This window comes from Neophocaena asiaeorientalis, unplaced genomic scaffold (assembly GCF_003031525.2).
Source record: "Neophocaena asiaeorientalis asiaeorientalis breed wild unplaced genomic scaffold, Neophocaena_asiaeorientalis_V1.1 scaffold196, whole genome shotgun sequence".
In the NCBI taxonomy this organism is placed as follows: domain Eukaryota; kingdom Metazoa; phylum Chordata; class Mammalia; order Artiodactyla; family Phocoenidae; genus Neophocaena; species Neophocaena asiaeorientalis.
This window is the reverse complement of record NW_020173929.1, coordinates 1,873,169-1,896,814: the sequence shown is the minus strand read 5'-3', so window position 1 is coordinate 1,896,814 and position 23,646 is coordinate 1,873,169.

Below are 23,646 nucleotides of genomic sequence, written 5' to 3'. Positions count from 1 at the left end.
CTGGTTTCCGGCTTGCATGGCGAGGCAGACAGGCTCCATTCAGCAGGACTGGGAATACAGCAGGAGGACCAGGTTAGGAGATTAGGCTGGGAAACGGCTGAGTGCAAGGTGACTGGAGGGCATCTAACCAGAAGCATCCATGAGCGAGCAGAGGGCTGGCGTGTTGCAGAAACTATGCTGGTGATACGTCATGTGAGTCATCTCCACCTAGACGTCGGTGAAGCTTAAAGACTAGGGAAGAACCTTGGGCACACCCACATTTAAGGGATGAACAAATGTAGAAGGTACCACAAAAGTCATCTGCTGAGAAGGAGAATTGAGGCTGGAATCAGGTTAGAAGGCTCCAGGAGAGTCATGGGGAATGAGAAGCAGAATTGATGAGGAATCCGTGAAGGGACTGTAACTGGCAAGGAAGACCTTGCAGAGATGAGCACCGCTGGACCAGCTGCCTACAGGGATGCTGGAAACAAGAATCCTAAGAACACGAAACTCCCAGCTGTATGTGTTCTATATTCCAGCAGCCTGTGGGCCGAAGCAGACACAGCGAATGCCTGGACGCCAAAGAGTAGAGACAGTGGGAACGAGGGAGTGAGTAACAGAACGCTAAGGGGTGGTGGACAGAGACGGGAATACTAGAGTCTGAGACTTCACAGGGGGCACAAGCTCCTGAGGGCGGTGCGGGGTGTGGCCGTAGGGGAGGGTGGCTGAACTGAAGTGAAAATAAAGATGGTTCCAACTGAGAAGTCCAGAAGCTTTGAAGCTGGGGGAGGAAACGGTGGGTTATCCTCGTGGAGCCTGATGTTGCTGGCGCTGATGGCAGGACTTGGCATGGAAAGAGTCTGAGCAGAGTCAAATCCTCGATAACTGCGGGGCCAGGTGCCCGTAAAGTCAGAAGGTAACAGCGTCCCACCCACCTGATGCACGTAGTGCCAGACAAAACGCAGGAAAATGTTTCAAAGTGCAATTTCATTCCTTAATCCTGTTGGAGGAGTTTAAAGCTAAGGAAGTTGCCAAATCCTAAAATGAAACTTCAATATTACAGGTTACTTAACTTGACCAAATGGCTCTTCTCTAGGCCTCAATTTTTTTTTTTTTTTTTTTTGCGGTACGCGGGCCTCTCCCCGCTGTGGCCCCTCCCGCCACAGAGCACAGGCTCCGGACGCGCAGGCTCAGCGGCCATGGCTCACGGGCCCAGCCGCTCCGCGGCACGTGGGATCCTCCCGGACCGGGGCACGAACCCGTGTCCCCTGCATCGGTAGGCGGACTCGCAACCACTGCGCCACCAGGGAAGCCCTAGGCCTCAATATTTTATCTGTAAAATGAGAGAGATGGACTAAATGATTGTTACCTGTCTACCCAGCATTTATTTATTTTGTTTGTTTGATTCTTTGCTTCTGAGGGATTTCCCCTGTGCTTCAATGCCTAGTGGCATTTCTTTGACCGAGATTCCCCAAACCTCAGCCTACCATATTACAGACATTTACGGCCATGCCTTGACACCCAACAATTTCTACAGATAACTGGCTTCCAACCAATGTTTAGTGAACAGGTGAGTGCTGAAGGTCACTCAGATGTCGTTAGCAGCTACTGTAAAAAATGAGCTGGACAAGTGCAATAGTGAGACTTCAAGGTCAAGGAGAGCACAGAACATGGCACGCAGTAGGCACTCAATAATTACTGTTGAATAAATGGATGATAGAAGAAATCTATTGGAACACTTTTAACTGAACATTTTTAATCTGTATAGATGCAGGAAATTCTCAATATCCATCTCAGATCCAACTGTCTGGTATAAATGTATGTGAATTCCACAAAAGGTAGCTGGAAACCTAAACATTCTTTTCAATATTGCCAGCATGAGAAATGTAGTGGTCACCGAGGGCAGGGAAACCGATGAGTCTCCAAGACAAATTCATAATTCGCCAAGCTCAAAGGGCAAATTCAGAAGCATATCCAACTGCATCTAAATTTTATTTAGATGTGACCACAGTGTGACTCAGGCCTGTGCATTTTTTAAGGGCCCAAACAAGACAAAGCACAATCGATTCAATCTGCATGTGTGAGTTTTTAAGAATTCCATAAAATTCTTTAGAATTCTTGCCAGTGTCCTTGAGTTTCAAGCACTACGGGGGTCAAAACACAATCTAGTCAATTCTCATCATCCCCAATAATAAGAGCCTGGAAATAAATATCATTTCGTGTGTATGTGAAATCTGAAATGAAGAGCCACAAACCCTCTTTGTGGCAGAGATGGCGGATGTGAAAGGCCTCTGTAAAGCATGTGGGATGTGCCTATCAAGTAAAACTGCTTTATTTCAGCCTCAGGGCTGGGCTACAGCTCGCTGGGCCGAGGGGGAGCAAGTACAATCACAGAGAACATTTAGCAAAGCAGCAGACGGGAGCACAGGCTGGGGTGCAGAGGTACAGATCTAACATCATTATGCTCTGTGGTCCTGGGCACGTTACATCGTCTCTCTCAGCCTCAGCATCCCCATCTGTAAAACGGGAATTACTACAGTTCACATCTCATAAAACGACTGCGAAGATTCAATGCCATAATAAGCACGTCAGGTACCCAGTACAGTGTCAGGAACATACTAAGTGCTGACAGAATAAGTGGAAACTACTACTTTCACCGTAACTCACACGCCACAGGGTCGTTCAGTAAAGATATTCTCCAGTTAAAGGTAATTCAAGTAAGAACAGTTTAGAAGTCATTTTATTCCGCAATCCCCACCGTCTATAGTGAGAATATATTTCAGAAGCAGAATGCCAGCTTCTCTTTTAAAGATTCTGTTGCTGTGCATGATTCTGTAAGACCTGCTCTAGGGAAAATCAACAACTTGGAAGTTCCCAGAGGACCTCTAGCGCCATCCTAGACCATGGGGTTCCAGATCACAGATGCTCAGCAACCACTGCTGTTTCAGACAGGTTCTTAGCATTAGGGACCCACCAGTTCATTCCCATTGTAACCTGGAGCAAAGTAGATGCTGAGTTCGGCAGCACAGTCCATGAGGAATGAAAATGGATAAATTCTTTGAACATTGATTGCCTATACTGCTTATTTTGCACCTGGGTACTGCACCTTCCACATTCAATTAGCTATTTTCACGCAACTGTGTTCTCATGTATATTCCTTAAAAACACTGATGGTACCACTTAGAAAACCTCCCCTAGCACTGGCCTTACTTAGAACATCGTGCATGTTCTATAAATATTTGATTGGTTGATTTCTATTTGTAAAAATTTCATATTTGTAAATAGCATTGACTCTTAAAGGCCAGAAACCAGTAAGACTTGTCAAAATTACTGTTGAAGTATATATTATGTCAAAATCATAGAAATTACATTTCTATTAATACCAAATTCAGAACTAATTATTATTATTTTTTAATTATTTATTTATTTTGGGGGCTGCATTGGGTCTTCATTGTTGCGCACGGCCTCTCTCTAGTTGCAGCGAGCAGGGGCTACTCTGCATTGCGGTACGTGGGCTTCTCACTGCAGCAGCTTCTCTTGTTGCAGAGCACGGGCTCTAGGCACACGAGCTTCAGTAGTTGTGGCACATGTGCTCAGTAGTTGGGCTCGCAGGCTCTAGGGCGCAGGCTCAGTAGTTGTGGCACACGCGCTTAGTTGCTCCGCGGCATATGGGATCTCCCCGGACCAGGGATCGAACCTGTGTCCCCTGCATTGGCAGGCGGATTCTTAACCACTGCGCCACCAAAGAAGTCCCCAGAACTAATTATTAAACATCATTCCTCAAGATGACTTGAGTGAGGAATCAAAAGTCAGTTTCCTATTAGCACGAGTGGGGCTAGCTCTTTCCAGCAAGGGCTGGCTTTATGATGCTGTGAGCCAAAAAGCTGAGCCCACAGGCAGATAAGCCACATAAGAGGAGTTGGAATGCCACAGCCTACGACGAAAACATGGCCACAACCTTCTTGCTTCTTTATCTTTGTCATTCTGAATTCACAAAACCGAGTGAGTACAATCTGAAACCATTTCCAAGGTTTAGGAAGGGATTTTAAAGGATAATAATAAGACCAAGGTGGGCACAGGTGACTCAGAAGAGATCTCATATGTCAGCATGCAGAGCCAAAATAAACCCTGGGGTAGGGGAGAACAGATGGCCAGTGGGCAGTGGATGGAGCCTGGGGGATTCGGAACGATGGCCCTCGGGATGCCATTCCTCCATGGGAGATGCCTATTTGTAGGAGGTGATGTCCATTTCACCAGATGGCCAGCTCACCGCCTGGAGTCTCAACCACCAGGTGAGCTTGGTGACTTGAGAGAATTTCGCCTCACCTTAACAGAGAAAACTAGCAGAGGGTAAAAAGAGCACCTTCTGTAACCCCTGGGATTAATGAGAATAGAATACTAGAAAGGTAAAGGTGTTTGAATTATTTTCTAGCAGTTCTCTGGCTGCATGACAAGAAACCAACAATATTTAGAATAGAGAAGAAAAGTTTCTCTCCTCCCCCCCCACCCAAAAACACCCCAAAACTCTTAAGATATTAAAAACACTAACTGGAACTGAAGGAGCTGAAAATTCCTAAAAAGAGAAACAATTAGGAGACATAACTGGTTACTAAGTCTTTAACTCAGACTATAGATGAAACACAAAAATTGTCCATAATACGGCAACTATGAACCTGAATCTAAAGATTTGGAAACCATGGTGGATTATGGTTACAATTATATTTGTAAAAGGCACACGTACACACAGAAAGGATGAAAGGGACTTCCCTGGTGGCACAATGGTTAAAAATCCACCTGCCAATGCAGAGGACACGGGTTTGAGACCTGGTCCAGGAAGATCCCAAATGCTGTGGAGCAACTAAGCCCGCGTGCCAAAACTACTGAGCCCACACACCTAGAGCCTGTGCTCTGCAACAAGAGAAGCCATCGCAATGAGAAGGCCAAGCACCACAACGAAGAGCAGCCCCCGCTCGCTGCAACTAGAGAAAGCCTGCGTGCAGCAATGAAGACCTAATGCAGCCAAAAATAAATTAATTAATTAAATACGTTTTTTTAATTATAAAAAAAAAAGAGCTTGCCACCTCTAAGAGTTAAACTGCCCTAGGTGAATGAGACAACTGTACTAAAATTACCTTAAAATATTTTTAAAAAGAAAAAAACAAAGAAAGGATGAAAGGAAAGACACTAATCCTAAGAATAGTTGTGTTAGATTGCTGGGATTATGGGTGAATTTTTCCTCTTCTTCTAACTTGGCTATGAATGGAAGAAGAGTGAGTGATAACACAATAGCAAGTAGTGTAGAGCGCTATCCACAGCAAAGGACTAGTACTTTGTTTTTTTACTTTTTAAAAAAGATAAATTTATTTATTTTATTTTTCGCTGTGTTGGGTCTTCGTTGCTGCGCACAGGCTTTCTCTAGTTGCAGCAAGTGGGGACTGCTCTTCATTTCGGTGCGCAGTCTTCTCACCACAGTGGCTTCTCCTGTTGCAGGGCACAGGCTCTAGGCGCTCAGGCTTCAATAGTTGCAGCACGCAGGCTCAGTAGTTGTGGCTCACAGGCTCTAGAGCACAAGCTCAGTAGTTGTGGCACACGGGCTTAGTTGCTCCGCGGCATGTGGGATCTTCCCGGACCACGGCTCGAACCCATGTCCCCTGCATTGGCAGACGGATTCTTAACCACTGTGCCACCAGGGAAGTCCCAAGAAAGGTTTTAAGACCAGAAATAACAGACCAGGACTTTGTAAGTACAGTAAGAACATACTGGGAAATTCTCTTCCTTCCTGTATAAACACCACACCCATCCCCTGTCTGTCATGTATGTGTAAGAGCCTGTGCTGAGACAAATACATGACCCCAGCCTTTGAGACGGTGGGTTCCCAAACTTTAGGGGTTGTCTGCACACTTTCACCCTTGAACTTACAGCCGTGTACTAAGGAGCACCACTTCCTGCCCTGGCAGCATCGTCTCCCGCCATGTGTGCAGGAGGCAGAGCCCAGGTGGTCCTCAGTGCTGGTGTGAGTTTACATTTTTCCCTCTTGCTCTAAGCAAGTTGTCTCACTAGCCACTTAATTCATTGTTCCTTCTAATAGACTTGGCTGTAACATTGTGTGTCCACGTTATAATGAAAACAGTTTTTACACATGGATCATAGTTACTGTGAAAGGGTTTCCAGGACCCCCCTTTTGACACCTGCCCTAAGGAGCTCACAGTCTGATGGAGGACACAGGCCAAAGGCCATCACAGAGGGCACAGAGGGTGGGAGTAGAGAGGATAGCATCTCCCTCCCACGGTAGAGGGCAGAGTGGCTGCCCGGAAAGGCTACCTAAAGGAGGTTAATATTTGAACCGAGTCTCGAAGGAAGTGCAGATGCTAACCAAGCAGACAGGGCTGGGAAGGGCTTCCCAGGCAGAAAGAATAAAACGTAAGGGGCATGCAAGGGCTCTGGGGGGACTGCAAGTCTGGCTATGGTGGCAGGTACGAGTTGAAGGTGGCTCTTCCATAAAGTACCCAGACTGCTAAGCAGTGGAGTGGAAGAGAATTACAGGGAACCATAGAAGGGTTTGGGTGGATTCATGTTTTATGAAAACCTCTGTATGGAGGATGAGATTACTTAGAAGGGGGCCAAGACTAGAGGCTGGGTGGCCAGTTAGGAGGTATGGCTTTGACAAGAACACAGACCAGAAAGAGGGAGGGTCTGGAATAAGGCAGCAGAGACAGAAAAGGGACAGAATTATGAGAATGTTCAGGAATACAAGTAGCAATGTTAGCGGTCAACTAGATGAAGAGAAGGAGCGAAAGAAAAGAACCTAGAATGATTCTCAGATTTCTGGCTCCACAGATAAGTGGTGGGCACACTCACTGAAAAAGGAAATACAGAATGGGGAGCAAGACCCCAGGGAAAATGAGCTCACTTTAAGGGGAAAATGTCGGGTTGTCCGTAGCCATGGGTAGAGATGTCCAGTAAACAGGCGGGTGTATGAATCTCACCCTCAGGAAGGGGTCAAGAGTTTTTGCATCATCTGTACATCATCAGTTGTTAAAGCCATGAGTTCGGATGAAGCCACCTGGGACGGTCTACAGAATGACAGAGCCAAGGGGATTTGACAGCCACCCCAGGACTAAGAAATCGGGGAGTCATTGGTGACTCTAGGAGGGCCCGTTTCAGGGAGGAGCAGGTGATGGAAAGGGGATTAGTTAAGGCGGGAGGAGAGAATGAAATGGAGGCAGGGAGGCTGGGAGGAAAGAGCAAGCCAGAGGCGGAGGTACAGAGGAGCTTTATTTAGTAACTAAATGGTAGTTAGTTAGGCAGGCAGAAGAGGGAGAAAACTCCCATGCGGCATCTGAAGATCTATATAGGATCATAATGCAAATCAGTGCTCTCCTAAAAGCTGGAAGCTTCATGCCAATGATACTTAATTTTAGCTGTGATTCCAGAACATCCGGTCCATATCTCCCCTTCATCCAAATCAACTGGCTGGATAACTGAATGTCAAGGTCACTCTTTTACTTAAAACCAGGCAATGGCTTAAGATGGTGGCTAGAGGCCAAGACCTGTCTCCTGGGTGATGTGGCCCCTGTTAGCTCTCTGCCTAGTCGACCACTCACTCTCACCCTCGATTCCTGCCCACCAACCACATCCACCTTCTCTCTAGTTCCAGAAGAAACCACACTTCTTCCCACCAGGGAAGGCAGTAGGCACTTTGCCCTTTGCCCCACCTCCCTGCCTGCTTATCCCCTATGCAGCCTTCTGATGTTGGCTCCAACGTCACTTCCTCAGGAAAGCCTTTCCTGACCTTCCACCTCATCACTCACCAAGCCCCCCCCCAGCACCCTGGGCTCCCCCTTCAGCACTCCCCTCCGCTGGTAATAGGGTACTTATTCCTGTGATGAGCTGATTAATGTCTCTTTCTCCACGTGAGCCAATGTCTTTTACCTGCCCACTGTACCCCTTGTACCAGCACTGTGCCTGCCACATACCAAGGGCTCAATAAATACTGTCTTGACTTAATACGTACAATGAAAAGTCAATTTGAAAACAACGGGCAACATCATTTAAGAGTGCATGGTATAAAACTAAACCGTGGTGAAAAGAAAAATCAAACCGTGATGTCTGGGGTGGGGGGTGAGTAGGGAGAGGTATGTCTGGAGAGGAGCAAGAGGACACTTACTTCCTGAGGTGACGGTCATGTTCTATATCTTGACAGGGATTTGGGTTACACCTGTGTATGCATTTGTCAAAACTTGGAAATATATACTTAGGATTTCTGGATTTCTCTGTATGTAAAATTTACCTCAAAAAAAAAAGGACTATAAACAAATATTGAACTATAATCAATGGCATGAATGCTGAAATATTTAGGGGTGAAATGTACTGATGTCTGCAACTTACTTTGAATACATCAAAAAATAAGATGAACTGATGGATGGATAGAGGAAGGACAGATAAACGATAAAGCAAATATAGCAAAATGTTCACAGTACCATCAAAGTGGTAGGTATATGTCTGTTCACTGTGCAGTACTTTCAATTCTTCTGTATCCTTGAAAATTTAATAAAATGGGGCGGGGCGGGGGGACGGCCGGCAGAGTAAAGCTGAAAATATATTTACCTTGTAGTCTAATCTGGTTTCAAATCCCATCCCCACCGCTTCCAAGCAACAGTGCCCTTAGACAAGTCTGGTTCATAAACGTTCTCTCAATCTTAGCTTCCTCCAAGCAAAATGGACAAGAACAGTGTCACTGTGAGATTAAATTATACAAAACTCTTGATCCACCAACTAACAAGTAGTAGCTGTTTCGTAAATGTTAGTCCTCTTACTCAGAAGTCAACATATCCACAAACTAGGGCAAACCTCCAATGAGACATGAAAGAAGAATCTTGTAAAATTTCTCCCTTGCTACATCCCTGGGGAAATTAAAAGAATAAATTAACTGTGCTATTTTTATAGGTAAAGACCCTGACCTTCCATCAATCAGTAGGACACTTGGAACTCCACATCTGAGGAGAGATCTACTCTGTCCACACCCCCTTCCTCATCTGCCAGTGGTCACCACCACCCTTTGTGGGAGCGGGCCAGGGTTAACAATGGAGCCGCATCGGGCGAAAGATGGGGGAATTGTACGCAGTGCACCAAAGCCAAGACTCCCAACCCCCTCTCCAGATGTGCAAGGGAAAGAGCCACCCAGACGGGCCTTGAGATCTGTGACGGCATCTGACATGCTCTCAGAGGCTGTAGTCACCAGCCGGTCTTGGCTTTTAGCATAATTACACGACCTGAGAGATGACCTTATGGTCATAAATAAAAGCCTCCAATCGAAACTAATAGCGTGTACACAGCTGAAAGATGTCTAAGAGGCCACCACGTGGACTCGGCATCTCTAGGTTTGGAAGGTGGAAGAAAGGAGTCCATGAATGACACTAGCAAACGAGGTGGAAGTGCTGACTTAGAGAAGCAAGGAAAAACTATACCTTTCGGTGCTAGACCAATGCCCCTCCAAGAAAATGAAATAAAATAAAATAAAATCAGTGAAAGCGTTCATTACATGTCACAAGTGAGACGCTGCAGGCAAAGGAAGTTGCGATTTTTTAGAAAGCATCCCCGTGTGCCTAGTAGATGCACACTTAGGGCAACAAGTTATTTCAGGCTGCCTGAGCCAAACCTAACTTCCACCCTCTCTTCCTTGAAATCTCCTTCCCTGTTACATAATTATAAGCCCACCTAGTTGGTAAGCCTACACTTCAAACTCTTTGGAGACATCCTGCACTTACTGTGTAAGCTGCCCTGCATCCAGTCCGTAGATGGACAGGATCATCTCGGCGCTCAGCCAACCATGAGCATCTCTTCCCAAATCCATTGTCACATTGGTAGCTTGAAATCAGCCACGGTGACAGTATTTATACCATGGAAACTGGTCAACTCTATCAATCAGGCCACTTGTCATTGCCATTTTTCATAAAGCCAGCACATGAGCCTCTTTTTACTGTCATGAGGGAAGAGACGAATTTGGGGAAGTTTGCCCTATCCATACACCTAATTTAAAACTGCACTCTGCCCACTGCCAAGGCTGAAGGAGGGCGCTGGGGGGGTTTTTTTTTTTTTTTTTTTTGTGGTACGCGGGCCTCTCACTGTTGTGGCCTCTCCTGTTGCGGAGCACAGGCTCCGGACACGCAGGCTCAGCGGCCATGGCTCACGGGCCCAGCCACTCCACGGCATGCAGGATCTTCCGGGACCGGGGCACGAACCCGTGTCCCCTGCATCGGCAGGCAGACTCTCAACCACTGCGCCACCAGGGAAGCCCTAGGAGGGCATTTTTGAACCACCAGCCTTTTCACCTCTGGCCTCTGCTGATCAGATGAGGGGTAGACTCCTTACTTTTTGGGCCACACTATGGCAGCCTGATTTTCCCTCTTGGGAAATATAGACCTGGGACAGAGACTGGAGGGTGGGCGCTTACATGCAAAAGGCTTGTCAGCTCTGGCTGCAGGGAGCACCACGACAAGCAAAGCCGCCTGCAAAGGTTAGTTATGGGGGAACCCAGAAGCTACAGGTAAGCAGAGAAGGCCAGTCTGCAGAAAGAGGCAGATGGACAGGCCCAGCCTGCAGGAAAAGAGAGACGAGAGGCCTCCGGGTCCAGGAGACACAAAGCCAGTAACCTCAGCCTCTCACTGTCAAGGAAGGCAATATAACGAAGTGGAGTGAGAGCCATGGAATCAAACCGCCTGGGTTCAAAGCCCACCTCTGACACTTAACCTGTCCGACGCTGAATACATTACTGTTAAATTGCTTTTTGCCTCACTCCCCGCACCTGAAACCCAGGGGTCACAACAGAACCAACCTCACAGGGTTGCTGTGAAAATCAAATGAGCTGATACAAGGAGTAAATGCTCAAAAATGTTAGCTCTTATTTCTATCAATGAGTTACACTGTCCACGTGACCCCGTTGTATTTCATTCCTATTCCAAATCTGTCACATGAGATTTCCCTGTGGCCTGGAGCCCCATACTTGAGCTAGCTTTAGTGGAGGAGCTAGGTAATCTGTCCCCTAAATCACAGACTAATGAAAAAATCCCTGGACCACTGTGTGACCTTTAGCAAATTACTTCCTCAACCCTCTCTCAGGAGTGATATGAGATTCAAACAAGAGACAAGAATGAAAACTTCTACAACTGTGACGTGCTCTACCAAACTCTGAGGATGAGTATCCCCGCAGCAAATAGTAAATATATCACGTTAGCCATAAGAATGGGGAAACACTCATTTCGAATGTCATTTCTATTGCTGGACTAGAGACAAGAACCCAATCTCCATCCCACTCCAAAAAAGGTTTAATTTCCCTGGGATTCACCAGGTTGATTCGTGTGTTCACCTCCAGTATTAATAAAATAAGAGGAAACTACCAAAGACAGCTCTGTGGCAGTGATTTTGTAACACGCTTCCATCCAGGTCAATTATATTCCAAAAATGCTCATAATCCAGATCCTCCTGCTCTTTTCAAAACAAAGACTCACATTTGATAATGATGTCTGTAGGTTTAGAGATATTTTGGTTCAGCTCTTTTCAACAAGGACTTAGAAGCTGTACTATTAATTGCAACACATTTTCTTCTCAGACACATTTTTCTTCAGGCTCCCTTGGTTCCCTCTTGACGTTTGGTAAATAAAAAGACAAGTGACTGAGGAGCAGCATTCACAGGCAGGGACAGAAGTAGAGGGGTAGGTCCAGGAGTCCTGGTTTCATTCTAGCACTTAATTCCATATTTCACGTCGAAAGAGTAAAGTGAGAAATAACCTAGACCTTCCTATTTACTGGCACTGCATAAATACCAAAGCCATTTTGTGTTTCTGAGGTCAGGAGGTTTTCTTTCAAGCTAAGAATAGGTTTAACATATATAAATCTAAATCTAAATCAAATTCCCCTCTTGTGGTTAGGAGGCATTAGGCAAAGTCTCGCCTGAGTGGACAGATGGCAGGTGCAGCAATGACCTTGGGCTGAAGCTTGAGGCAGCTCCTTGGCCCGATTTACATCTGCATTAATTGATTTATACACAGTGTTTATCCCCGTTCTATTCGGTGTTTAAAAGGGTCCATGATTTTCCTTAAACACGTGTGGAAGTATTTTCCAGGGAAGGAAGCCAAAGAGTAGACAAAAGAGGAAGAATGGTCTAATGATGATATTTTAACTCTGTAGGTTTGAATCCAATCTGTAGTTTTAAAATTGTTATCTTTTATAATAAGGGCTTTTCTGTGTTTCAGGAAGAAGTTCAAATTCTCTTATGACAAAATTTACTTCACATGGAAAGAGGGCCACAATACAGTGGTAAATGAAATGAGAAAGGTATTAAATATTATACCCTTTATATCTTAAAAAAATTAAGTGACGCTATGTATATAAATATTTGTATGAAAAAAGATCTGGAAGGACCTACCATATTTTTTTTTTTTTTTTTTTTTTTTTTTTTTTCAGTTCGCGGGCCTCCCACTGTTGTGGCCTCTCCCGTTGCAGAGCACAGGCTCCGGACGCGTAGGCTCAGCGGCCATGGCTCACGGGCCCAGCCGCTCTGCGGCATGTGGGATCTTCCCGGACTGGGGCACAAACCCGTGTCCCCTGCATCGGCAGGCGGACTCTCAACCACTGCGCCACCAGGAAAGCCCAGGACCTACCATATTTGCTTGACAACACAACTCTAGGAAATAGCAATGGAGCCAACAGGACCTTTTTCATTTTGCTGCATACCTTGTGCATTACTTGAATTTAATAAAGTACTGTATACATTACTTTTACAACTTTTAAAAGCCAATGAAGATTAAAGATAAGCCAACATTTGGGGCTTCCCTGGTGGTGCAGTGGTTAAGAATCCGCCTGCCAATGCAGAGGACATGGGTTTGAGCCCTGGTCTGGTCAGAACCCACATGCGGCAGAGCAACTAAGCCCATGCACCACAGCTACTGAGCTCACGTGCCACAACTACTGAAGCCCACGCACCTAGAGCCCATGCTCCGCAACAAGAAAAGCCACTACTGTGAGAAGCCCGCGCACCACAACGAAGAGTAGCACTCGCTCGCCACAACTAGAGAAAGCCACACGCAACAACAAAGACCCAACACAGCCAAAAATAAATAAATAAATAAATAAATTTATTTTTTTAAAAAAGCCAACATTTGTCTGAGCATCAGGTTGGAACCATGACAGAAAACCATGGGAAAATTCTTCCCTTTGCAGAATGAGAGTCTGTGACTTGGCTTGCCACTAATATAGGGAGAGGTAAGAAAAGGATTGGTCTAACCCACCAAAACATCTGCTTAGGGCTCATAAACACATACCCAGGGTAATGAGGGAAGAAGGGAAGATCCTGAGGCTTTTGTTCACAGATGCGAAAACTAAGGCCCCAAAAAGTGACTTGATAAAACAGCAAACAGTCCGCTACGGGAGACCCATCTCCTGAACTCATCCAACACAATTTCCCCTCACCCAGGCCATTCTAGACCTGAAACCAAACTCTGTTCTAATGTCTAGGAAGTGTCCACTGGCACCCCTGAAAATGAGGAAATGTACTAGAGGTACATGACACTTTTTATTTTACTAAAGAAACACTTGAGGGATCTTCTCATTTTTAAGACCACATGTCTAAAGGGAGAAATAATACCAATTCTACCGATTCTACATTTAACTAAATTCAATACTCATTCATGATAAAAATTCACAGCAAACTAGGAATAGTATTGAACTTCCTCAACCTGACAAACGGCCTCTACAAAAAAACAAAAACAAAACTACAGCTAACACCATACTTAACAGTGAATGTTTTCCCTCCAAGACTAGGAGATCAAGGCAAAGATGTCCACTCTCCCCATCCCTATTCAACAATGTTCCTATTCAACAATGTACTTGAAGTTCTAGCAAGTGCAACAAGGCAAGACAAAGAAATAAAAGGCATACAGATTTGAAATAAGGAAATAAAACTCTCTATTCATAGATAACATGATTTTCTATTTAGAAAAATCCCAAAGAGTCTATTAAAAGCTACTAGATGGGCTTCCCTGGTGGCACAGTGGTTGAGAGTCTGCCTGCCGATGCAGGGGACATGGGTTCATGCCCCGGTCCGGGAAGATCCCACATGCCACCGAGCGGCTGGGCCCGTGAGCCATGGCCGCTGAGCCTGCGCGTCCGGAGCCTGTGCTCCGCAACGGGAGAGGCCACAACAGTGAGAGGCCCGCGTACCACAAAAAAAAAAAAAAAAAGCTACTAGAACTAAAGTGAGTCTAGAAGGGTCACGTGATACAAGATTAATATTTTTTAAATCATATTTCTATATACTAACAAAGAAATTTTTAAAGTACTATTTACCAAAGCTTTGAAAAACATAAAACGCATATGTACAAAATTCATATGCTGAAAACTATAAAACATTGATGAAAGAAAAGAAAGAATACCTAAATAAATGGAGAGAGATATGTTCCTGGGTCAAAAAATTCAATATGGTTGAGCTATCAATCTTCTCCAATTGACCTAAATTCAACGAAATCCCAATCAAAATTCTCTTTTTTTACAGAGATGGATGAGAATATACGAAGATCTATATGGAAAAGCATAAGCCCTAGAATATCCAAAAAGATTTTGAAAATAAAGAAAGTTAGAGGATTCATACTACCTGATTTCAAGACTCACCATAAAGCTTGAGCAGTGGAACTCAATGGGGGGAAATTTTATCCTGCAGGGGACATTTTGCAATGTCTGGAGACTTTCTGGCTGTCACACTGGGGTTGGGGGGGTAGCTATTGGCATCTACTGGGCAGAGACCAGGAATGCTGCAAACATCCTACAGTGCGCAGGACAGTCCCCCACAACAAAGAATTGCCCAGCCCAAAATGTCAGTAGTGCCAAGGTTAAGAAAGTCTGAGCTAGAGAAATCAAGACACTGTTGCACTGGCATAAGCAGGAAAGTACAGATCAGTGGACTAGACTAGAGTCCAGAAATAAACCCACAAATATATGGTACCAAGGCAATTCAATGGAGCAAGGATAATCTTTTCAATAAATGGTGTTGGAACAATAAAGCATCCAAATGAAAAAAACATTAACCTCAACTCTTACCCTGCACCATATACAAAAATTAGCGTGAAACAGACCACAGACCAAAAACTATAAAACCTCTAGAAGAAATCATGAATGTTTGTAAACTTGGGATAGGCAAATATTTCTATCCCAGCACACAAAAAACACAAGCCTTAAATTTAAAAGTTCGGGCTTCCCTGGTGGCGTAGTGGTTGAGAGTCCGCCTGCCGATGCAGGGGACACGGGTTCGTGCCCCGGTCAGGGAAGATCCCACATGCCGCGGAGCGGCTGGGCCCGTGAGCCATGGCCGCTGAGCCTGCGCGTCCAGAGCCTGTGCTCCGCAACGGGAGAGGCCACGACAGTGAGAAGGCCCGCATACCAAAAAAACAAAAAAACAAAAAAAAGTTAAAAGTTCATAAACTGGAACTACTCAAAATTTAAAACGTCTGTTCTTTGGAAAATACTGTTGATAAAATGAAAAGAAAAACCACACAGACTGGGAAAAAATATTTGCAAAATACCATATCTGATAAAGGACTTGTATCCAGAATATATAAAGAAAGCTCAAAACTCAATAAGGAAACAAACAATCCATCTTTTTAAATGGGCAAAAGACTTCAACAGGCACTTCAAAGTAGAAATATAAATGGCACGTAGAAGATGTAAAGATATGCAACAATAACATCATTAGTAATTAGAGAAGTGCAAACTAAAATTATAACGCGATACCACTAAAATATTATTGGAATAGCTGAAATTTAAATTTAAAAAAAAGTTGACAAGACCAAGTGCCCATGAGGATACAGAGGAGCAACTAGAACTCACATACATACGAATACAAAATTACGCAGCCACTTCGGGAAAGGATTTGGTCGTTTCTTATAAGGTTAAACACATTCCTAACATATAGCCCAGAAATCACACTCCTAGGTCTTTACCCAAGAGAATGAAAACTGCCCACACAAAGCCTTTTATGCCCCAAACTGGAAACAACCCAAATGTCTATCAACTGGCAGGTGGATCAGCAACTGTGGTGCAATGGAATGCTACATGGCAATAAGAAGGGCAGGACCAGAGATGCAATGATTCTCAGGAGCATTACCTTCAACGAAAGGAGCCAGACACAAAACATCACATACGTATCATTCCATTTATATGACCTTCAGTTAAAGGCAAAATCATATGGGCAGAGAATCGATTGGTGCTTGTCAGGTACTGGGTTGTTGGCGGAGAAGACTGACTGCAAAGGAGCAGGAGGGAGTTTTTGGAAAGTACGGAAATGGTCTATGTCTGGATTGTGGTTGTGGAACCGTGAGTGTATGCTTCTGTCAAAACCCGTCATGCAGAACTCCTAAAAAGGGTGACTTCTACTGTATGTAATTTACACCTTAATTAAACTTGACTTAAAAAAAGACGAGTGGTGGCTCATGGGTGTGCTTTACGTACAGCATGACATTTCAAAACTCTGAATTCGTTGGTGACATTTGAAAACAAGATTTGAAGTAAAGATCTGGCTTTTCTTCAGAAGGCAGAACTTTGGCACCCTGAGCCTCACTGCAGCTGGGCAGAGACAGCCTCTTTGGACAAGGCAGGTAGGTACTTTCTGTCTTGCCATATCCTCCCTCCTGACCCAGAGGTACCTTACCAACCTGCCACTGAGTGAGGATTTCTTGTCCTGGGCTACAGGCTGCTTGAGGGCAGGGGCCAGGCCTGGCTTCGTCTCCACTATACCTCCAGTATTTAGGAAAGAGTTTGACCTGGCATATGCCAAGTGCTTGATAAATACCATCAAATCAGTGTGACTCACTTGCCACCATCCTATTGGCTACAATAACTGACATTTCCAATACCTGGATTGCCAGCTGCTCCTTTGGTCCTGGAGTCCCCACAGGGAGCCACCATCCAAGGCAGCCATCCCGTGACCTAGAATAATGTGTCCCTCTGTGTGTTTAGAAATCCCCTGTAACGTGTTGTCAAGCAACGAAAATGTTTTAGGGTCATTCCAGCTATTCATTTTTGTCTGGAGAAGAGTGGAGTTGTTGTTTGTTTTAAAAAAAAGAAAAAAGAAAGAAAGAAAACCACAAGAAAGCCTTCAATAAGGGCTTGAAGGTTAATGAAAATGAAAAAGGAAACATGCACATTCATTTTGAATATTCTCAGATCATATTCTAGTAATTCAAGACTTGAGATAAGTAGGCTTCTGAGAGATTCTCTCAGAAGAATTTCAGTATCTCAGTTTCCACAGTGATGTTCGGTTTTAGAGAAGGGTGAGGGGCAGGGAGGGGACATCTGATTTCTGTTTGATGTCTATATTAAAAGCACAGACTCATTAGTCCAAAAATCTTCTTCTTTACTTCGTGTGTGGGATGCGAAGGAAAGGGAGGCAAGTTTGGGACATCTTGCAAGTATCTTTGAAGCACTAATAATTAATATTGAGAGTAAAAAGTCTAAATATATTTTATTGGATTATCTATACCTGGAAAAAAAAAGCCCACCCAATCAAACACTCTTGCTATACATCTTTAATGTTAAAAAATGAGAAAGTACATGGCACAAAAACAGAAATATAGATCAATGGAACAAGATAGAAAGCCCAGAGATAAACCCACACACCTATGGTCAGCTAATCTATGACAAAGGAGGCAAGGATATACAATGGAGAAAAGACAGTCTCTTCAATAAGTGGTGCTGGGAAAACTGGACAGCTACATGTAAAAGAATGAAATTAGAGCACTCCCTAACACCATACACAAAAATAAACTCAAAATGGATTAGAGACCTAAATGTAAGACCGGACACTATAACACTCTTAGAGGAAAACATAGGAAGAACACTCTTTGACATAAATCACAGCAAGCTATTTTTGTATTTATGGACACCAAGGGTGGAAAGCGGCACAGGGGTGGGGGTGGGGGGGGTGATGAATTGGGAGATTGGGATTGACATGTATACACTGATGTGGATAAAATGGATGAGTAATAAAAACCTGCTGTATAAAAAAATAAATAAAATTCAAAAAATAAATAAAATCCTTTTGAAAAAAATAATGAGAAAGTACAAATATAATGTAACTATAACCCATCTGAACCCTCTTTTGACCTATCTCCCCTATGTCTCTGCTTTCCTTTATAAAAAAGACTAAAAGAGTTGTCTTTTTCACTGTCTCCGATTTCTCTTCTTCCTTTCTTTCTTGAACCCATTGCAGCAAGACTTTTGTCCCCTCCACTCTTAGGGCCACCAAACATCTCCACATCTCTAAATACAACATCCATTGCTAGTCCCTATCTAGCCTTCTTCAGTCTCTTTTGCTGGTCCCCCGTCTCCTGAATCCCTAAATGCTGAAGTATCCCAGGTCTCATTGCTGAGATCTCCCCCTTCTCTATACTTTCTTGCTTAGTTGCGTGCTGATGGCTCCCAAATTTATACCTCTGGACCCAATATCAGCCTGGGATTCCACACTACTTTGTTCAGCTGGCTATCTGACACCTCCACTTGGATGTTTAATAAACATTTCAGCCTTAACAAACCCAAAACCAACTCTTTATTTCCTACCCAAATCCTGAGCCTCCTGCAACCTTCCCCATCTCCATGGCAACTTCAACCTCCAGTTGCTTAAGCCAAAAACCTTGGAGCCATATTGGTTCCTCTTTCTCTCCCACCCCACCTCTAATCCATGAGAAAATTCTATTAGCTCCATCTTCAAAAGATGTCCAAAATCTAACCACTTCTCCCCATTGTCTAAGCCATCCTACCTGGTCTCCCCATTTCCACCCTTGACCTTACAGTTTTTTTTTTTTTTTAATTTTTATTTATTTTTGGCTGCATTGGGTCTTCATTGCTGCATGCGGACTTTTCTCTAGTTGCGGCAACGGGGGGCTACTCTTCGTTGCAGTGCGCAGGCTTCTCATTGTAGTGGCTTCTCTTGCTGTGGAGCACAGGCTCTAGGCGTGTGGGCTTCAGTAGTTGTGGCACATGGGCTCAGTAGTTGTGGCTCTTGGGCCGTAGGGTGCAGGCTCAGTAGTTGTGGCGCACGGGCTTAGTCGCTCCGTTGCATGTGGGTTCTTCCCAGACCAGGGCTCAAACCTGTGTCCCCTGCACTGGCAGGCAGATTCTTAATCACTGTGCCACCAGGGAAGTCCCGACCTTACGGTCTTTTGTCCCCATGATAGCCATGGGCATTTTTCTAAAACTGAAGTCAGATCACGTCACCTCTTGCTTAATCTCATTCAAAGTAAAATACCAAGTTTTCACTTTGTCAAAAAGTCCTATATGATCTGGGCCCAGCTCCCGCTTCAACGTCATTTCTTACCACCTTCCCCCTATTCACTCAATTCCACATGGCCTCCCTGCTGTTCCGCAACCATCCCAAATACAGTCTCTCCTCAAGGCCTTTGCAGTCGCTTTCCCCTCTGCCTGAATACCTTTTCCCAGATATCCACTTTTAACTATCTACTCAAATGTCACCTCGACATGGGGGACATCCCCCATCACTCTAGATAACCAGGCACAATGAGGGTACACATGCACATAGACATCAGCCTCTTGCTATCCTCTTACCCTGATTCATTTTTCTTACCACCATCCAACCTACATTTATTCGTTTATTTTCATTTGCTACTTAAAGTGGGGTCAGCGTCAGCATCACTCTGATGCTTGTTAGAAATGCAGAACCGCAGGCCTTATCCCAGACCTACTGAATCAGAGTCTGCAACGGGATCTTCAAGGGGTTCACATGCACAGTAAAGTCTGGAAAGCACTGGGCTAGCTCCTAACTGCCATGAGAATGGGAGCTTGTTTTCTTTCATTATTGTAACCTCAAAAAGCTGAGGTACTCAAGATACATTGAATGAATGGATGGATGGAGGGATGGATGGATGAATGAATGAATGAACAAATGAACTGTTGCACCTGTTTCGAATGGGACTCCAATCTGATGAGGTATAAAATGTTGGAGAGGGGTAAAAAATGACATCCTAGGTCAAAATTATCCCCCATATATTGTGCTCAATTAGAGATTCTTTCAAAATGCAAATACATTCCCTGAATAAAGCAGTCATTAACAACTTGCTGTGGGTTACTTAGATGAGATAATTATTCTAACATCTAACAGAATCATCCAAGCTAAGGGAACAGGAGTGAAAGAAGGCTGAAACTTTAATGAGGACCTACTCTGTGCTGGGCATTGTAACAGGCAAGAGGGAAACAAAGATAAATCAGGAACTTACAAGTTGGTGAGAGAAGCAGAGGAGGGTCGGGGGGTGGAGTGCCTGTGAGGAGGGCTTGAGAAAGCCCAAGGGCAGTGAGAGAGTCCAGGGTACTCCTCGCTATAGCATCCTGTGCTTCTGGCCACAGAAGTAAAGAACCTTTACTCCTCCTCTGCCTGAAATGCCACCATCAACCCTGCCAACACCTACTCATCCTCCAAAGCTCCCGGTCTTCCAGAATTAACTGTGCCTTCATTTTATTTGCTCTGACCACACAGTATCAGAGTTCAAGGACGTGTATCACCCTATTCATGAGGGGTTTCTATAAACTGCCTGACGCTTATGCATGTCTGTATCCCCTGCCCCAGCACAGCACCTGGACAGAGTAAATGTTCAGTCAATTTTATAAGAAAAGCTAGCATTCACTGAGCATTTACTATGTACCAAGCACTGTTTTAAACACTTCGGATACATTAACTTATTGAATCTTCACAACAGATTGGAGCTATTATTACCCCCATTTTACAGACAACAGAACTGAGGTCCAGAGAGGCCAGGTCACATAAAGGAATGAGCACTGCACCTGCACCTAAAAGACACACAGGACATGTTTACTGACATGAACTGAATGGAAGATCAGTAGTTAAGAAGATCGGGAAGTCAAATTTGAACTTTACCAAATCTGCCCAGAGCCTCAGAGGGCAAAACAGAATGGGGAGATGTCAGCGCTTGCTTCTGTAAAGAACCTTCTTTTCCACACCAGTCTCCCACATGCAAAATAAAAGTCAGGGAGCAAGGGTTTCCTGGAGATGGAAGTTAGGAGAGGAAGTCCAAGAGAGGACATTCAAGACAGCAGCCTTGAGAAGGAACTCCAATTCCTCAGGAATATTAAATAAAAAGAATTTGGGGTGGAGTGGGTGGAGGTGGGCTGGGAACACACTGCAGGGGCTCCAGGACACAAAGGTCCTATAGCACTGTCCAGAAACCAACCTATTTTTACCTATTTGTCAGCCAAGGCAAATGTCTGCTTAGCCTTGCTTAGAAAACAAGATGCGGCAACCATGCAAATGACATGACTGTAGCAAGCTAGCACGTTCAGGGGGATCTTAGAATCAGCGTTTGGCTTCGCATGCAACCCGGCCTCAGACTCACTCTACAGCGAGTGGCAGCACCAAGCAGCAGCTGTGCCTCAGAAAAAGTTCAAAACCAGGGAGTCTGTTGAAAGTCAAAGGTCTCAGGAAAATGTCATCTGTTCTCCTGCCTCCCTCCTGACACTGCTTCCTCCACAAACCCCTTGGGACTCCCTGCATCAGGTCCAGGACGCACTCACCCCGCAGTAAAGCTGCCTCAGGTAGAAATCAGAGAACAAATGAAAGCAGGCAGGAGGCAAGATAGTGAACCCAACGTTTCACTCTTCCATTGAGAGAGAAACAAGTCATGAAGTTGAATCAGAGGCAAACACACGGGAAAGCGTGGAGCCCGGCAGTAGACTCTGGATCCACAGGTGAGCTGGACCACGGGAAACTGGTCATCAAGAGTGACAGCAGAAAGGACACCCAAAAAGCACAGAGGACGCAACGAGTCACTCCAACGAGAAGGAAGAAGACAGAGGACTACTGATTTTTACCATCATTTAAATCAAAGCATCTTTCCTAGCAATCCCCAGGATCCCCACACTAAGAGAATAAAGGAAAAGGACATCAGGGCTAAAAACAAAAGATACAGAAGTCCCCTAAGTCAGGCTCTGGCAGCCTGAAAGAAGAGCCAAGAAAAGTCACAGAGGTTCCAAAGGGGCAAAGTACAAAGGTCAGAAGAGAGATCAGAAATCAAAGCCGATCAGAGGAAATCATCTGACATATCAGGCCGAATAGGATAAATACATAAGATCTAAATTTCACATATTACAAACGGTTGAACAGATTTTGGTATCTGCACTCAAATGAAGACCTTCCGTAAGTTGGTATCTCATAAATTGTTTACAAAACTATTAAGGATCTGATTCATTTTAAATAAAAACTCCAAGTGTGTTTCTGATCCAGTGAATACGAAGGTAATTACATGTGTCTGACTCAGAACTTACCTTTTAACCATCAAATACACATCACTGAAAACTGCTAGAGGCATAAAAACTGGGGGCTAAAGTTCTTCGGAGGTTTTCTCGGGTCTCGGGCACACATCCAAAGATTACTGAACTTTCTCACCACTATGATCACAATAGACAATTCCTGGAGAGCAACTTGCACACACAGACACCTCATGTCAGTAACCTTTTGAGTAAATCAAAGGAAAATGGGCTTTGAATTAAGCTGTTGAAGACAGGAAATGTTTTTAACCTGAAACCCTCTTATCTAAAACAGTGTGAACTCCTTCATAATTAGGAGATTTAATCTAATTGGGGGGCGAGGCACACTGGGAAAAAAACAGTCCTCTTTAATCCTTGCTAAAAACCACAGAAGTACAGAAGCATACTGGCTGAAGCAAGGGCTATATTCCTTGATAAATGAAATGTACCAAGAGCCCAGAATTTCACAAATAAAAGCCTGCCCTTTACAAGTGCCATAGTAATCATTCTATTTCAAAGGCAATTGCTGACCGCACAGGAAGTTTCGAAGAACATTAGCCGAATAATCCCCCCTAAATAGTTACAACAGATTTTTAAAAACCATCCAAGAAATTAAAGAAATCTATTTCCTGAGGATTCTTGGGAGTCAAAAGAGCTAAGCGTGGTTATTTTTAACTAACCTCCTGCAAACAGTGGATTATACACTCGATCCCTTTGCAAGACGCAAGCAATTATTTTAGGTACCTCTATCCCAAAAGAAAAAGGAGTCTCCTGTCAAGACAGTGAGGAAAACGCCGACACGGCAATTGCCTAAAACTCTCTGGGCCACCTCGTGCAGTTAAAACAAAGTGGACAACCGTCAGGGAGCCCAAAACATAGTAGACGTCCCCACTTTGTGTGTCCTACTAAAACACATCCCTTTTCAGGTGTCCTAAACACAGCATATCTTTATCTAAATGAAGCGTGCCTTGGGGACCACCAGGAAGGACCTGCCACTTGCCCAGAAGGAAGATGCGAATGCACCTCTTTTTACTTCCCCGCCCAACGGTGCCTTCCCGGGAGACAGATTTCTGACAGTTCGCCTGCTGTTGCAGCAGCAAAGGGAGGGGAAACTCCTAGCGCCGGTGCCGCAAAGACCTCTCCATCCACCGCCACCCGGTCAGGTGCCGGCCCCGACGGGCAGCCCCGCTCCTCCAGAAACCTCCGCGGGCACAAAGCAGCCGCCAAGTGCTTACCCGGGTCCGCCAGGCAGTGCTCCGGAAGGGCCGCCAGCAGCAGAAGTCCCAGCAGCAGCAGTGGCGGCGGCGGCGGCGGCGGCGGCAGCGGCAGCGCATCCTGGGACCCGGAAGC